The following is a 17,526-nucleotide window of genomic DNA, read 5'->3' as shown; positions in this document are numbered from 1 at the left end:
AGGTCCACATCTGATCTGACAATAAGTAATCAGGAGAGACTTCCATGTGTCTTATCTGTGTATACATTCAGTCACTGTCTTACCTAAGCTGTATGTCAAAGAGAAATTCTTTACAGAAAAATTATTTCCATTGGCATAAAATGATGGAAGAATCTCTTATTTTTTTAATTTTAATTGGAGGATAATTACTTCACAATATTGTGATGGTTTTTGCCACACATCAACATGAATCGGCCACAGATGTATATGTGCATCTCTATCCTGAACACACCTCCCACCTCTCTCCTCACCCAATCCCTCTGGGTTGTCCCAGAGCACTGGCTTTGGCTGCCCTGCTTCATGCATTAAATATGTATATGGTAATGTACATGTTTCGATGCTATTCTCTCAAATCATCACACCCTTGCCTTCTCCCACTAAGTCCAAAAGTCTGTTCTTTATATCTGTGTCTCTTTTGCTGCCCTGCATGTAGGATCATTGATATATGTATTTATATCATATGTATTTCTTTTTCTGACTTACTTCACTCTGTATAATAGGCCCCACATTAATCCACCTCACTAGAACTGAAAAATGCATTGCTTTTTATTTGAATAATATTCCATTCCAACCTGTCAATTGTAAAGGAAATCAGTCCTGAATATTCATTGGAAGGATTGATGCTGAAGCTGAAACTCCAATACTCTGGCCACCCGATGTGAAGAATCGACTCATTGGAAAAGACCCTGATGCTGGGAAAGATTGAAGATGGGAGGAGAAGGGGAAAAAAGAGGATGAGATGGTTGGATGGCATCATTGATTCAATGGGCATGAGTTTGAGTAAACTCCAAGAGTTGGTGACAGGGCCAGGGAAGCCTGTCATGTTGCTGTCCATGAGGTCGCAAAGAGTCAGACACGACTGAGGGACTACACTGAAATGAATATTCCATTGTGTATAGGTACCACAACTTCCTTATCCATTCCTCTCCCAATGTGTATCTAGGTTGCTTCCATGTCCTAGCTATTGTAAACAGTGCTGCAATGAACACTGGGGCATGTGTATCTTTAAATTCTGATTTCCTTGGGGTGTATGCCCAGCAGTGGGATTGTTGGGTCATATGGCAGTTCTATTCCCAATTTTTTAAGGAATCTCCATGCTGTTCTTCATAGTGGTTGTACCAGTTTGTGTTCCCACCAACAGTGTAAGAGGGTTCCCTTTTCTCCATACCCACTCCAGCATTTATTGTTTGTAGACTTTTTGATGATGGCCGTTCTGTCCACTGTGACATTATAACTCATTTGATTTGCATTTCTCTAATCATGAATGAAGTTAAGCATTTTTTTGTGTGTGTTTATTAGCCATTTGTATGTCTTTTTTGGAGAATATCTGTTTAGGTCTTTTTTCCATTTTTAATTGGGTTGCCCATTTTTCTGGTATTGAACTACTTGAGCTGCTTGTATATTTTGGAGATTACTGCTTTGTCAGTTGTTTCATTTGCTATTATTTTCTCCCATTCTAAGGACTGTCTTTTTACCTTGCTTCCAGTTTCCTTCATTGTGCAAAAGATTTTAAGTTTAATTACGTTCCATTTGTTTATTTATGTTTTTATTTCCATTACATAGGGAGGTGGGTCATAGAGGACCTTTATTTTTATTTATTTATTTTAATTGGAGGCTAATTACTCTACAATAGTGCAGTGGTTTTTGCCATACATTGACATGAATCAGCCATGGGTGTACATGTGTTCCCCATCCTGAACCCCTCTCCCACCTCTCTCACCATCCCATCCCTCAGGGTCATCCCAGTGGACCAGCCCTGAGCACCCTGTCTCATGCATCAAACCTGGACTGGCGATCTATTTCACATATGATAATATACATTTTTCAATGCTATTCTCTCAAATCATCCCACCCTCGCCTTCTCCCACAGAGTCCAAAAATCCGTTCTTTACATCTGTGTCTCTTTTGCTGTCTTGCATCGTAGGGTCATCATTACCATCTTTCTAGATTTGATTTATATGCATTAATATACTATATTGGTGTTTTTATTTCTGACTTACTTCACTCTGTATAATAGGTTCCAGTTTCATCCACCTCATTTGAACTGATTCAAATTCATTTTTAATAACTGAGTTGCGGGGAGCCGGCGTGAGGACCTCCACCCGTGGCAAAGGTCATAAGGAAGGAGGCTCAACATACGCAAAGGTGGGATCGAGCCTCAGGAGTCCCCCTGGAAATTCTCGAGCATCTACCCCCAAAACCAGAGTCTGCCTACTTTACTACTTTTTGCTCTCACCTACACCTCTGACTTTACGCAGGGCTGTCCCCCACCACCTTTTTTGGAGAAGGAGTTAACTTAGAGCTCCAGTTAATAATTCCTGGGCGTAACAGGAGTGTTTTAACCTACAAACTCCTCTGAAGGTTCTCTAGCCTGCCTGACAGGCTTGTCCAGCCACATGTGATTGCTCACAGCCTCCCAACCGTGAGAGGCACAAGATGCTTTAAACCTTCTACAAACAGGTTCTTTAGAGAAGTTAGAAAACTATTAGTATAGTATAGTAGGCTGATTAGGAATTGTATTGGTGAAGGGTTTTTCATTTGTTGAGCCAATGTTTGCTGCTAAGTCTCCACATTCCCTGCCCTTATACACATTAATGAATATATAGAAGAAATAAGTATTAACCTTTGATATTAATCACATTAGACCTTAGGCTAAGTAAATTCTTTCCTTAATTAAAACCCACTATACCCTCACCCTATAGGAATGTAACTTTATTTGGGTGGCATCTGTTTTAAGAATAATCACCCCTGGAGAAATAAGTGTTGACTGACCACTGTCACAAGGAGAGGGTCATAAATTGTCAGCAGGCCCCCTGGCCAGAAGATGATATAACACCCCTAAGACCTCTGTATACATCTGTATGAAGCACCTGCCTTTAATACAAGTCAGGACTGCTGACCTGACATGACTTTTTGCATAACACCTCAGTGTATAAAAACAGACTCTGGAAAATAAAGAAATGGGATCAGTTCCTCGAAATACTGGTCTTCCCGTGTCGTTCTCTCTCTCAAACTCTGGTTGGGTTTCCATCTGGAGTGTGGAGCCCGCCATGCTTACTAATTTTGCCTGGGCTTCTAAGATCCGACCGGGGAGGCCTCAGTGTCTCGTCTCCTTCGGGAGAATGGAAGGACGCCTGCGGCCTAAGTAAGTGGTGCAAGCTTCTTTTCTTGAAGTTGTATTGGTTTCCCATGTAAACCAAGCTACTCAGCCTCTTTTCTCCACTGAATTTTCCTACTGAGCTATCCTCATTCTATTACTCTTTATATCTCTAATTAATATCTAATTAAAGCCAGTGTGTTCGCCAATGCCATCTCCCTTTCAAATTTCCCTGGATCCACTGGGGCTGGACCCCGGCACTGAGTAATATTCCATTGTGTATATGTACCACAGTTTTCTTATCCATTTGTCTGCTGATGAACATCTAGGTTGCTTCCATATCCTGGCTATTGTAAACAGTGCTGTGATGAACACTGGGATACATGTGTCTCTTTCAATTCTGGTTTCCTTGGTGTATGCCCAGCAGTGGGATTGCTGGGTCATATGGCAGTTCTATTTCCAGTTTTTTAAGGAATCTCCACACTGTTCTCCATAGTAACTGCACTAGTTTGCATTCTCACCAACAGTGTAAGAGGGTTCCCTTTTCTCCACACACTCCCCAGCATTTTTTGTTTGTAGACTTTTTGATGGCAGCCATTCTGACCAGCTTGAGATGATACCTCATTGTGGTTTTGATTTGCATTTCTCTGATAAGGAGTGATGTTGAGCATCTTTTCATGTGTTTGTTAGCCAACTGTATATGTCTTCTTTGGAGAAATGTCTGTTTAATTCTTTGGCCCATTTTTTGATTGGGCCATTTATTTTTCTGGAATTGAGCTGCTGGAGCTGCTTATATATTTTTGAGATTAATTCTGTCAGTTGCTTCATTTGCTATTATTTTCTCCCATTCTGAAGGCTGTCTTTTCACCTTGCTTATAGTTTCCTCCATTGTGCAAAAGCTTTTAAGTTTAATTAGGTCCCATTTGTTTATTTTTGCTTTTATTTCCATTACTCTGGAAGATGGATAATAGAGGATCCTGCTGTGATTTATGTCAGAGAGTGTTTTGCCTATGTTTTCCTGTAAGAATTTTATAGTTTCTGGTCTTACATTTAGATCTTTAATCCATTTTGAGTTTATTTGTGTGTATGGCATTAGAACACATTCTAGTTTCATTCTTTCACATGTAGTTGACCAGTTTTACCAGCAACACTTGTCAAAGAGACTGTCTTTTCTCCATTGTATATTTTTGCCTCCTTTGTCAAAGATAAGGTGTCTATAGGTGCATGGATTTATCTTTGGACTTTCTATTTAATTCATTCATCTATATTTCTGTCTTTATGCCAGTACCACACTGTCTTTTTGACTGTAGCTTTGTAGTATAGTCTCAAATCAGGAAGATTGATTCCTCCAGTTCCATTATTTTATTTCAAGATTGCTTTGGCTATTCAGGGTCTTTTGTGTTTCCATACAACTGTGAAATTATTTGGTATAGTTCTGTGAAAAATACCATTGGTAGTTTGATAGAGATTGCATTAAATCTATACATTGCTTTGGGTGAAAGTGAAGTCACTCAGTCGTGTCTTACTCTTAGCGACCCCATGGACTGCAGCCCACCAGGCTCCTCCGTCCATGGGATTTTCCAAGCAAGAGTGCTGCAGTGGGTTGCCATTGTCTTCTCCATTGCTTCGGGTAGTATACTCATTTTCACTATATTAATCCTTCTGATCCAAGAACAGATATATCCAAGAACAGGTATATTTCTATATCTATTTGTGTCATCTTTTCTATATAGATGTGGTGAATGGGATTTTTTCCTTGATTTCTTTTTCTGATTTTTCATTGTTAGTGTATAGGAATTCAGGGATTTCTGTGTATTAATTTTATATCCTGCAACTTTACTATATTTGTTGACTAGCTCTAGAAATTTTATGGGGACATCTTTAGAGTTTTCTGTGCAGAGAATCATGTCATCTGCAAACAGTGAGAGTTCTGTTTCTTTTTTAATCTGGATTCCTTTTATTTGTTTTTCTTCTCTGATTGCTATAGCTAGGACTTTCAAAATTAAGTTTAATAATAATGGTGAGAATAGGCACCCTTGTCTTTTTCCTGATTTTAGAGGAAATGCTTTCAATTTTTCAATTAAGGATAAAGTTTGCTATGAGTTTGTAATGTATTGTTTTTATTATGATGAGATATGTTCCTTCTCTGCCTACTTTCTGGAGAGGGTTTTTTTTTTATCATAAATTTTTGAATTTTCTCAAAGGCTTTCTCTGCATCTATTGACATAGTCATATGGTTTTTATCTTTCAATTTATTGGTATGGTGCATCACACTGATTGATTTGTGAATATTGAAGAATCCTTGCATCCCTGGAATAAAACCCACTTGACAATAATGCATGGTCTATTTAATATGTTGTTGGGTTCTGTTTGTTAGAATTTTGTTGCGGAATTTTGCAGTTATATTCATCACTGAAATTGGCCTGTGGTTTTGGTGGCTCTGATGGTATAGCATCTGCCTACAATGCGGGAGACCAGGGTTCAATCCCTGGGTTGGGAAGATCTCTTGGAGACAGAAATGGCAACCCACTCCAGTATTCTTGCCTGGAAAATCCCATGGATGGAGGAGCCTGGTATACTATACTACATGGGGTCTCAAAGAGTCAGACATGACTGAGTGACTTCACTTTCACTTTCTTTTATCTGGTTTCAGTGTCAGGGTGATGGTGACCTCATAGAATGAGTTTGGCAGGTTTCTTTATGCTGCAATTTTCTGGAAGATTTTGAGTAAGAGAGGTTTTAGCTCTTCTCTAAATTTTTGGTAGAATTCACCTGCGAAGCCATTTGGTCCTGGCCTTTTGTTTTTGTAAGATTTTTGATTGCAGTTTAGGTTTCTGTGCTTCTATTTCTTGTTCTTCAGTTTTGGAAGGTTATAGTTTCCTAAGTATTTGTCCATTTCTTCCAAGTTGTCCATTTTATTGGCATATAATTGCTCATAATATCTCAATATCATTTTTATTTCTGTGCTGACTGTTGTAACTTCTCTATTTTCATTTCTAATTTTATTGATCTGAGCTTTCTTCCCCCCGCTTTTTTTTTTTTTTTTTTCCCTTGATGAGTCTGGCTAACGATTTATTTTGTTTATCTTCTCAAAGAACCAGCTTTTAGTTTTATTGATCTTTGCTATGGTCTCCTTCATTGTTTTTCATTTATTTCTGCTCTGATTTTTATTATTTCTTTCCTTCTACTATTTTTTTTTTTTTTTTTTTGCAGCCTGGTGGAGCAGAGATCAGAACCTACCCCATGACTCAAGGGTGTGGCAAACCGCACCCTCATGATTGTCCTAGTAAGCATGCCAAATGGATATTCTTGGGGCTGAACGTGCACTCTGCTCTTCTTCACTGCCTACCTCTGCATCCATCCCCATGGAAACAAAACAAGATGTTCTCGATAAACAGCAGAGCCTTAAATTTTCTCCTCTTTACTGTACGCTAATCAAACTCTCAAAATAACTATTCTCTAATGATCTCATGTGAATTTTGCCAATAAAAGTGTGGGCTGAAAGGAGCCATTTTGTCTTCCTGCCACGGAGAGCAGGAAGGCCCTCTGGCCCCCTCTTGCCAAATTATATGTGCTCAGACCATGAACTCCTTATTGCCAAATTCAGACTTAAATTGAAGAAAGTAGGGAAAACCACTAGACCATTCAGGTATGACCTAAATCAAATCCTTTATGATTATACAGTGGAGGTGAGAAATAGATTTAAGGGCCTAGATCTGATAGATAGAGTGCCTGATGAACTATGGAATGAGGTTCGTGACATTGTAAAGGAGACAGGGATCAAGACCATTCCCATAGAAAAGAAATGCAAAAAAGCAAAATGGCTGTCTGGGGAGGCCTTACAAATAGCTGTGAAAAGAAGAGAAGTGAAAAGAAGAGAAGCAAAAAGCAAAGGAGAAAAGGAAAGATATAAACATCTGAATGCAGAGTTCCAAAGAATAGCAAGAAGAGATAAGAAAGCCTTCTTCAGGAATCAATGCAAAGAAATAGAGGAAAACAACAGAATGGGAAAGACTAGGGATCTCTTCAAGAAAATCAGAGATACCAAAGGAACATTTCATGGAAAGATGAGCTTGATAAAGGACAGAAATGGTATGGACCTAACAGAAGCAGAATATATTAAGAAGAGATGGCAAGAATACACAGAAGAACTGTACAAAAAAGATCTTCATGACCCAGATAATCACGATGGTGTGATCACTCACCTAGAGCCAAACACCCTGGAATGTGAAGTCAAGTGGGCCTTAGAAAGCATCACTACAAACAAAGTTAGTGGAGGTGAGGGAATTCCAGTTGAGCTATTTCAAATCCTGAAAGATGATGCTGTGAAAGTGCTGCACTCAATATGCCAGCAAATTTGGAAAACTCAGGAGTGGCCACAGGACTGGAAAAGATCAGTTTTCATTCCAATCCCAAAGAAAGGCAATGCCAAAGAATGTTCAAACTACCGCACAATTGCACTCATCTCAAATGCTAGTAAAGTAATGCTCAAAATTCTCCAAGCCAGGCTTCAGCAATATGTGAACCATGAACTTCCTGATGTTCAAGCTGGTTTTAGAAAAGGCAGAGGAACCAGAGATCAAATTGCCAACATCCATTGGATCATAGAAAAAGCAAGAGAGTTCCAGAAACACATCTATTTCTGCTTTATTGACTATGCCAAAGCCTTTGACTGTATGGATCACAATCAACTGTGGAAAATTCTGAAAGAGATGGGAATACCAGACCACCTGATCTGCCTCTTGAGAAATCTGTATGCAGGTCAGGAAGCAACAGTTAGAACGGGACATAGAACAACAGACTGGTTCCAAATAGGAAAAGGAGTCCGTCAAGGCTGTATATTGTCACCCTGTTTATTTAACTTCTATGCAGAGTACATCATGAGAAACGCTGGACTGGAAGAAACACAAGCTGGCATCAAGATTGCCAGGAGAAATATCAATAACCTCAGATATGCAGATGACACCACCCTTGTGGCAGAAAGTGAAGAGGAACTCAAAAGCCTCTTGATGAAAGTGAAAGTGGAGAGTGAAAAAGTTGGCTTAAAGTTCAACATTCAGAAAACGAAGATCATGGCATCCGGTCTCACCACTTCATGGGAAATAGAGGGGGAAAATTGGAAACAGTGTCAGACTTTATTTTGGGGGGCTCCAAAATCACTGCAGATGGTGACTGCAGCCATGAAATTAAAAGTGCTTACTCCTTGGAAGGAAAGTTATGACCAACCTAGATAGCATATTCAAAAGCAGAGACATTACTTTGCCAACAAAGGTTCATCTAGTCAAGGCTATGGTTTTTCCTGTGGTCATGTATGGATGTGAGAGTTGGACTGTGAAGAAGGCTGAGCACTGAAGAATTGACGCTTTTGAACTGTGGTGTTGGAGAAGACTCTTGAGAGTCCCTTGGACTGCAAGGAGATCCAACCAGTCCATTCTGAAGGAGATCAGCCCTGGGATTTCTTTGGAAGGAATGATGCTAAAGCTGAAACTGCAGTACTTTGGGCACCTCATGCAAAGAGTTGAGTCATTGGAAAAGACTCTGATGCTGGGAGGGATTGGGGGCAGGAGGAGAAGGGGACGACAGAGGATGAGATGGCTGGATGGCAATACTGACTCGATGGACGTGAGTCTCATGAACTCAGGGAGTTGGTGATGGACAGGGAGGCCTGGCATGCTGAGATTCATGGGGTCAAAAAGAGTCGGACACGACTGAGAGACTGATCTGATCTGATCTTATCTGATCTTTTTATTATGTGCTCACCCCAGTTTCTGGTCTCTCTCACCCACTGTGCTGAATGGGGCAGTATTTTTTGTTTGTTTGTTTTGTTTTTTAGTGGTGTTGTTCTTTTTTCTAGTTGCTTAGGTGTAAGTTTAGGTTGTTTATTTTGTGTTTCTCATGTTTCTCTCTCTCTTTTTTCTTAGCAGTTATTTTTAATTTATTATTTTTTATTTTTTATTATTATTATTATTATTATTTTTTTTTTTACGGTAGGCTCTTATTGCTATGAACTTACCTTTGAGCACTGCTTATACTGGATCCCATTTTGGGTTGGGTTGTTTTGGGGTTGTTGTGTTTTCATTATCATTTGTTTCTATATGTATTTTTTCATTTCCTTTTTATTTCTTCAGTGATCTGTTGATTATTCATAAGCACATTTTTTATCCTCCATATATTTGTATTTTAAATATTTTTTCCTATAGTTGATATCTAATCTTATAGCACTGTGATCAGAAAGGTGCTTGAAGTGATTTCATTTTTTTTTTTTTAATTTACTAAGGCTAGATTTGTGACCCACAATGTGATCTATCCTGGATAATGTTTCATGTGCACTTGAGATAAAGGTGAGTTCCATTGTTTTGGGGTGAAATGCATTTTAGATATCATTAAGGCCTATGTATTATTTAAAGCTTGTGTTTCCTTGTTAATTTTCTGTTTGGATAACCTTTCCATTGCTGTGATTAGGGTATTAAGTCCTCCACTATTATTGTGTTAATATCAATTTCCCTTTTAATAGTTGTTAGCATTTGCCTTATATATTGAGGTGCTCCTATTTTTGGTGCATACATATTTATAATTGTTATATTTTCTTCTCCTATTGATCCCTTGATTGTTAAGTAGTGTCCTTCATTGTCTCTTATAATGGCCTTTATTTTAAAGTCTATTTTATCTGATAAGAGTATCGCTACTCCCACTTACTTTTGGTCTCTATTTGCATGAAATATCTTTTCCAAGTCTCTCACTTTCAGTCTGTATGTGTCCCTAGGTTTTAGGTGGGTCTCTTGCAGACAGCATATATAGGAATCTTGTTTTTGTATCCACTTGGTCAGTCTTTGCTTTTGGTTGGAGCATTTAACCCATTTATGTTTAAGGCAATTATTGGTAAGTATGATTTCATTACCATTTACTTTATTGTTTTTGGTTCAGTCTTATACTCTTTTATGTGTTTTCTGTCTAGAGAATATCCTTTGGCATTTGTTGAAGAGCTGGTTTGGTGGTCCTGAATTCTCTCAGCTTTTGCTTGTCTGTAAAGCTTTTGATTTCTCTTTCAAATCTGAATGAGATCCCTGCCGGGGTAAAGTAATCTTAGTTGTAGGTCTTTCCCTTTCATCTCTTTAAATACATTCCCTTCTGGTCCACAGAGTTTCGGCTGAGAGATCAGTTGTTATCTTTATGGGGATCACCTTGTATGTTATTTGTTGCTTTTCCCTTGCTGCTTTTAATATTTGCTTATTGTGTTTAATTTTTGTTAGTTTGATTAATATGTGTCTTGGTGTGTTTCACTTTGGGTTTATCCTGTTTGGGACTCTATGGGCTTCTTGGTCTTGGGTGGCCATTTCCTTTCCCATTTTAGGGAAGTTTTGGACCATTATCTCCTCAAATATTTTTTCATGCTCTTTCCTTTTGCCATCTTCTTCTGGGACACCTATGATTCTAATGTTGGTGTGTTTAACATTGTGCCAGAGTTCTCTGAGGCTGTCCTCATTTCTTTTTATTCTTTTTTCTGCTCTGCTTTATTTATTTCCACCATTCTATCTTCCAGCTCACTTATCCTTTATTCTGCCTCTACTGTTGATTTCCTCCAGAGTGTTTTTAATCTCAGTTACTACATCACTTATTCAGTTCAGTTCAGTTCAGTTCAGTTGCTCAGTCGTGTCCGACTCTTCACCACCCTATGAACCACAACATGCCAGGCCTCCTTGTCCATCACCAACTCCCGGAGTCCAACCAAACCAATGTCCATCGAGTCAGTGATGCCATCCAACCATCTCATCCTCTGTTGTCCCATTCTCCTCCTGCCCTCAATCTTTCCCAGCATCAGGATCTTTTCCAATGAGTCAACTCTTCCAATCAGGTGGCCAAAGTATTGGAGTTTCAGCTTCAACATCAAACCTACCAATGAACACCCAGAATTGATCTCCTTTAGGATGAACTTGTTGGATCTCCTTGCAGTCCAAGGGACTCTCAAGAGTCTTCTCCAACACCACAGTTCAAAAGCATCAATTCTTCAGCACTCAGCTTTCTTTATAGTCCAACTTTCACATCCATACATGACCACTGGAAAAACCATAGCCTTGACTAGACTGACGTTTTTTGGCAAAGTAATGTCTCTGCTTTTGAATATGCTATCTAGGTTGGTCATAACTTTCCTTCCAAGGAGTAAGTGTCTTTTAATTTCATGGCTACAGTCACCATCTGCAGTGATTTTGAAGCCCAGAAAAATAAAGTCAGCCACTGTTTCCATTGTTTCCCCATCTATTTCCCACAAAGTGATGGGACTGGATGCCATGATCTTCGTTTTCTGAATGTTGAGCTTTAAGCCAACTTTTTCACTCTCCTCTTTCACTGTCATCAAGAGGCTCTTTAGTTCCTCTTCACTTTCTGCCATAAGGGTGGTGTCATCTGCATATCTGAGGTTATTGATATTTCTCCTGGCAATCTTTATTCCAGCTTGTGTTTCGTCCAGCCCAGGGTTTCTCATGATATACTCAGCATATAAGTTAAATAAGTAGGGTGACAATATACATACTCCTTTTACTACTTGGAAACAGTCTGTTGTTCCATGTCCAGTTCTAACTGTTGCTTCCTGACATGCATACAGGTTTCTCAAGAGGCAGGTCAGGTGGTCTGGTATTCCCATCTCTTTCAGAATTTTCCACAGTTTCTTGTGATTCACACAATCAAAGGCTTTGGCATAGTCAATAAAGCATAAATAGATGTTTTTCTGGAACTCTCATGCTTTTTCCATAATCCAGAGGATGTTGGCATTTTGATCTCTGGTTCCTCTGCCTTTTCTAAAACCAGCATGAACATCTGTTAAGTTCATGGTTCACGTATTGCTGAAGCCTGGCTTGGAGAATATTAAGCATCACTTTACTAGCATGTGAGATGAGTGCAATTGTGTGGTATTCACTTATTTCTGATTGACAATTCTTTATTTCTTCTAGATTCTTGTTAAACGATTCTTGGATCTTTCCAACCCATGTCTCTGGTCTATTTATTTGTAATTCCATTTTGTTTTCCAGTTTGGGGATCATCTTTATTATCATTATTCTGAATTTTTATTTTTTTACAGTAGACTCCCTATCTCCTCTTTGATTTGGTGGGTTTTTGTCATGTTCTTTCATCTGCTGAATCTTTCTTTTCCTTTTCATTTTGTTTAGTGTACTGTGTTTGGGGTCTCCTTTCTGCAGGCTGGGTGGTTGTAGTTCCTCTTAGTTATGGAGACTGCTCCCTGTGGGTCAGTTTAGACCAGTGGCTTGTGAAGGTTTCCTGGTTGGGTGAATTGACGTCTGTGTTCTGTTGGATGGAACTGGATCTCTTCTCTCTGGAAGGCAATGCAGTGTCCAGTAGGGAGTTTTGGGGTGTATATGGTTTTTGTATTGCTTTGGACAGCCTATCTTTTAACGTTCAGTGTTATGTTTGTTTTGTTGGAAGATTAGCATGCAGTCTTGCACTGGACCTTGCTAGCTCTTGGGTGGAACTCGGTCTCAGTGGAATATGGAGGGTTTGGGGTGGGCTGTCATGTATTAATTTTCCCTGGGGTCAGGAGTTTTATGATGGTCCAAAGTTCTCGATTTGAGCCTCCTCTCTATTGGTTTCAGTCTCCCTCTTATAGTAGCTTCAAGACTTTTCTGTCCACCCAACACAGAAGATAAAAGCCCTAGGTTAATGATAAGATAACTCTCCACAGCCAGTAACACCTAAAGAGTTTCACAGTTATACAGAGAAGACAAGAGGGAGGAGGAAATAGATGTAACTAAGAGGAGGAAAGGGAGAATCAAAAGGAAAGAGAGCAATCAAGCCAGTAATCAAATCCCTAAGTGAAAATAGATACTCAAAATTAGACTTTTAAAGATGCAAATTTAAAAACAAATGTCAAATCACAGAAATTAAAAACCTAGAATAGAGATTAGACTTTCAAAAATACAATATATAAAAACCAAAAATTGAACACAAAAACTAAAAAAATATGTATATATTGTGGGTCAGTTCAGTGTCAGATAATCCTTGTTCTGGCTGGCACTTGTTCTCAATGTCTACAGTTGCCCCTCAAATGCATAGTCTCAATTTAACTGCAGGATTTTAATCTGTTGCACCTGCCACTTCCATGGTGATTCCCCCTTCTTTCCTTTGCTTAGGCTGGCCTTCTCTGCTTACAAGTCTCTTCAGTGTCTAATCTCTGCCCTGAAATGAGGGGGCCAAAGTGGTCACTTACTTGGCTTCACTTGCTCAGTTGTGCTGTGGAGAGAGAGAAAGACACTGCAAACAAACACACTGGCGTGTGTGGGGTACACTTGCAGTGAATGGACCACATGGGGGTTGCTGCAGCCCGAGGTGGCATGCACTTCCCAGGCCAAAGCTACTCAGGCTCCCGGGTGCTCTGCGAGGGTACAGTCCCTGGTGGACTGTGCATCTTGTGCACTTTCCAGGTCCAAGCCACTTAGGTTATCATGTGTACCATGAGGGCAGTCCTAGGCAGTCCATGCATTTCATGTACTTCCCAGGTTCAAGCAGCTCAGACTGTGGGTACACTGAGAGGGCACAGTCCCAGGTGGGCCATGCATCTTCTCAGTGGGGGGTTGGTCTCAGGCTGTGACACTCCTGGCTGATATGAACCATCCAGGATCACAGGATGATGTGGTTAGTGACTGGCAACCTGCTCGCAACTTGATGGGAGATGTGGTCTCTGGGACTGAGATTGCAGTGGCCCCTTGCCTTCCACCTCTGGCTGTCATACACCTGCCTCTCTGCCTCTGGAAAGGGGTGGAAAGGGCAGCCGGCTTGCTCACCTTTGGTATCCACTAGGGCATAATCCTTTGTTCTGTGAGCGTGTTAGGGATCACAGTGTGGTGTTAGAGCCTTCCCAAGGGAAAGGTCCTTTGGTTTTTCTTTGTCTCTCTGGCGTTCCCATGGTTTGAGCTGCTATGTCACATTAGTCCCCTCAGAATGTCCTCAGGGCATTCAACCCTGGTCCTTATTCTAAGGACTGATGATGCAGTCTGTACCTCCTCACCCAGCCCGCAATCACTGCAGGCCCAAGAGAGTGTGTGAACCACTTCACTCCTGCTTGCCATTCAGCATGAATTCTATGCTGATTTTTTTTTTTTTCTTTTTTGCAATTTTGCTGCCTCTGTGATTCCAAAGCCCCCACTGATGCCAACTGTGAGAAGGTTTTCTACTGCATGGAAACTTCTTCTCTTTCACAACTCCCTCCCCAGGACAGCTCTCCATCCTTACCTTAAATCCTTTGTCATTATTTTTATCTTTATCTTTTGTCCTACCTCATTTTGAAAAGATTGGTTTGCCTTTCTGGGCATCAGGGGTCCTCTGCTAGTGTTCAGTTATTTTCTGGAAGTTGCTCTACATCCAGATGAACTTTTGATGCATTTGGCCGGGGTGGGGGGGGGGGGGCGGGGAGAAAGTGATCTCCCTGTCCTATTCCTCCTTCATCTTGGGTCTGCCTTGGAAAAAATCTCGTATGCATAGCTGTTTTATAGAAGCACAGTTCAGTTCAGTCGCTCAGTCGTGTCTAACTCTTTGCGACCCCATGAATCGCAGCACGCCAGGCCTCCCTATCCATCACCAACTCCTGGAGTTCACTCAAACTCATGTCCATTGAGTCGGTGATGCCATCCAGCCGTCTCATCCTCTGTCGTCCCCTTCTCCTCCTGCTCCCAATCCCTCCCAGCATCAGAGTCTTTTCCAATGACTCAACTCTTCACATGAGGTGCCCAAAGTACTGCAGTTTCAGCTTTAGCATCTTTCCTTCCAAAGAAATCCCAGGGCTGATCTCCTTCAGAATGGACTGGTTGGATCTCCTTGCAGTCCAAGGGACTCTCAAGAGTCTTCTCCAACACCACAATCCAAAAGCATCAATTCTTCGGTGTTCAGCCTTCTTCACAGTCCAACTCTCACATCCGTACATGACCACTGGAAAAACCATAGCCTTGATTAGATGAACCTTTGTTGGCAAAGTAATGTCTCTGCTTTTGAATATGCTATCTAGGTTGGTCATAACTTTCCTTCCAAGGAGTAAGCATCTTTTAATTTCATGGCTGCAGTCACCATCTGCAGTGATTTTGGAGCCCCAAAAAATAAAGTCTGACACTGTTTCCACTGTTTTCCCATCTATTTCCCATGAAGTGATGGGACCAGATGCCATGATCTTTGTTTTCTGAATGTTGCACAAGGTGAAAGTAAAAGTCAACACTGTCATATTCAATTACCCAGTCCTATTTATTCAGTCTATTGCAGCAGCTGAAGATAATCTCACAAGCCTCTAAAAATGAGAACCTCCCCCTCAAAAGATGGGAGGGCCTTTTTTCATTTTTTCAAATGTCATTAAAAGTTAATTCTTTAGTGCTTTCTCCATTTTGAATTCTCCCATCTGTGAATCTTTGGTTATGTGAAGCCCTAGTTGTTAAATGTATATTTAAGCCACATGGCAGTGTAGGTAGAGAGAGAAATAAGGCATGCAAGTGTATAGCATAGAAACCTAATCACCGTTCAGTATAATTCTTTATAATGTTCTCTGGCTTATCAGCACCTTATTCTCAATTCACCATCTTTAGCTACCTGATTTTCCACGAGTAAACTGAAACTGTGAACACTGATTTTTGTTTCAGTTTGACTGAAACAACTCAGTCAACTACAAACTGAGTTATTGCTCAGTCCTAGAGCAATAACAAGGATGCATAGCTGGAAAGATCTGAAACAGTATGACTGTTAGCCATGTGTGCTCAGTTTAACAATTCAGAATATGTCAAGAGTAATAAGATCCCTACACCTAGCCTTTCTCCAGTACAGCCTGCATTTGGATGTATGGTTGAGTCTCTCAAAGTACAACTCCAGTTATGTCAACTCTTTCTTCAAAGGCCTTGAGCATTTTCCCTATGACTATTCAATGATGCCTAAATCCATTTACATAAAACTCAAGACCCCTCAGCTTTGGATCAAGCTGATGGAGTAGGAAAATGTGGAAGGCACCTCTCAACATGAACAGATAAAAAGTATATCTACATGTGGAACAGTCCTTACTGAAAATCAACTATAAACTGGGAGAAAGTCTCCTGTACAACCAAGGCTGTAAGAAATATTCACACATAATCAAGTAGGGAGGGAAGAAAAATGACAAGGTCAGAACCTGTTCTCCCAGAGGAAAAGAGAGATTACCTGGGCAGAGCATTGCCCTGAGGAGTGAGTGATTCAAGTCACATATTGGGCACTAGAGTCCTAGAGTTCAATGCATGGAAGATAAGGCTCCTTGGCTGGTTGGGGTGCTTCTGGGATTAACACAAGAGTTGTGGGAAGACCGGTATCTATTCAGGAGGAGTGTGAAGGGCTAACTTGCCCTTGAGGCAGGGCAGAGGGAGCAGACTGAAGATTACTACATTCACTGACTAAGTGTACCCAATACAGTAGCACCTAAATAAATAAAGTGAGCATTAAACAGACATAAAAGAACTTAACAATAATACAATAACAGTAGAGAACTTTAACACACCACTTATATCAATAGGCATATCATCCAGATAGAAAATTAACAAGGCAACAGTGATCTTAAATGGCATAATAAACAAGCTGGACTTAACATCTATCTACAGGGCTCCCATCAAAATTCTTTTTAAGTGCATGTGTAATATTCTCCAGAATAGACAATATGGTAGACCACAAAAGACGTCACAACAAATTTAAACTGATAGAATTAAATCAAGCATATTTTCCATCCACAACAGTATAACACTAGAAATCAATTAGAGAAATAAAAATAAAAAGTGCAAACACAGGGAGACAAAACATTGTACTAAAAAAACCAATGCTTCAGTGAAGAACTCAAAGAGGAAATAAGAAAATATCTTGAGACACATGGAAATGGAAACACAACCTTCCAAACTCTATGGGTTGCAACAAAGGCAGCACTAATAAGGAAGTCCATAGTGATACAGGCCTTTGTTAATAAAAAATAAACAAAGATTATCAAATAAGCAACATAACCTATGAGTGAGTGAGTGAGTGAGTGAAGTTGCTCGGTCATGTCCGACTCTTTGTGACCCTATGGACTGAAGCCTACCAGGTTCCACCATCCATGGGGTTGTCCAGGCAAGAATACTGGAGTGGGTTGCCATTTCCTTCTCCAGGAGATCTTTCTGACCCAAGGATCGAACCCAGGTCTCCTGTATTGTAGGCATTGTAGGCAGATGCTTTACTGCCTGAGCCATCAGGGAAGTTATTAGCATAACCTATAGGCTAAATGAATTACAAAAAGAAGAAAAAACAAGCTGAAAATCAGTGGAAGGAAGGAAATAATAAAGATAAGAGAAAACATAGGTAAAATAGAAAACCATTGAAACCAAGAGCTGTTTTTTTTTTTTTTTTTTTTGAAATGATAA

The sequence above is a fragment of the Bos taurus genome, chromosome 15 (assembly GCF_002263795.3).
Source record: "Bos taurus isolate L1 Dominette 01449 registration number 42190680 breed Hereford chromosome 15, ARS-UCD2.0, whole genome shotgun sequence".
NCBI lineage: Eukaryota > Metazoa > Chordata > Mammalia > Artiodactyla > Bovidae > Bos > Bos taurus.
The sequence above is the reverse complement of the archived record's forward strand: the minus strand, read 5'-3'. Positions refer to the sequence as shown.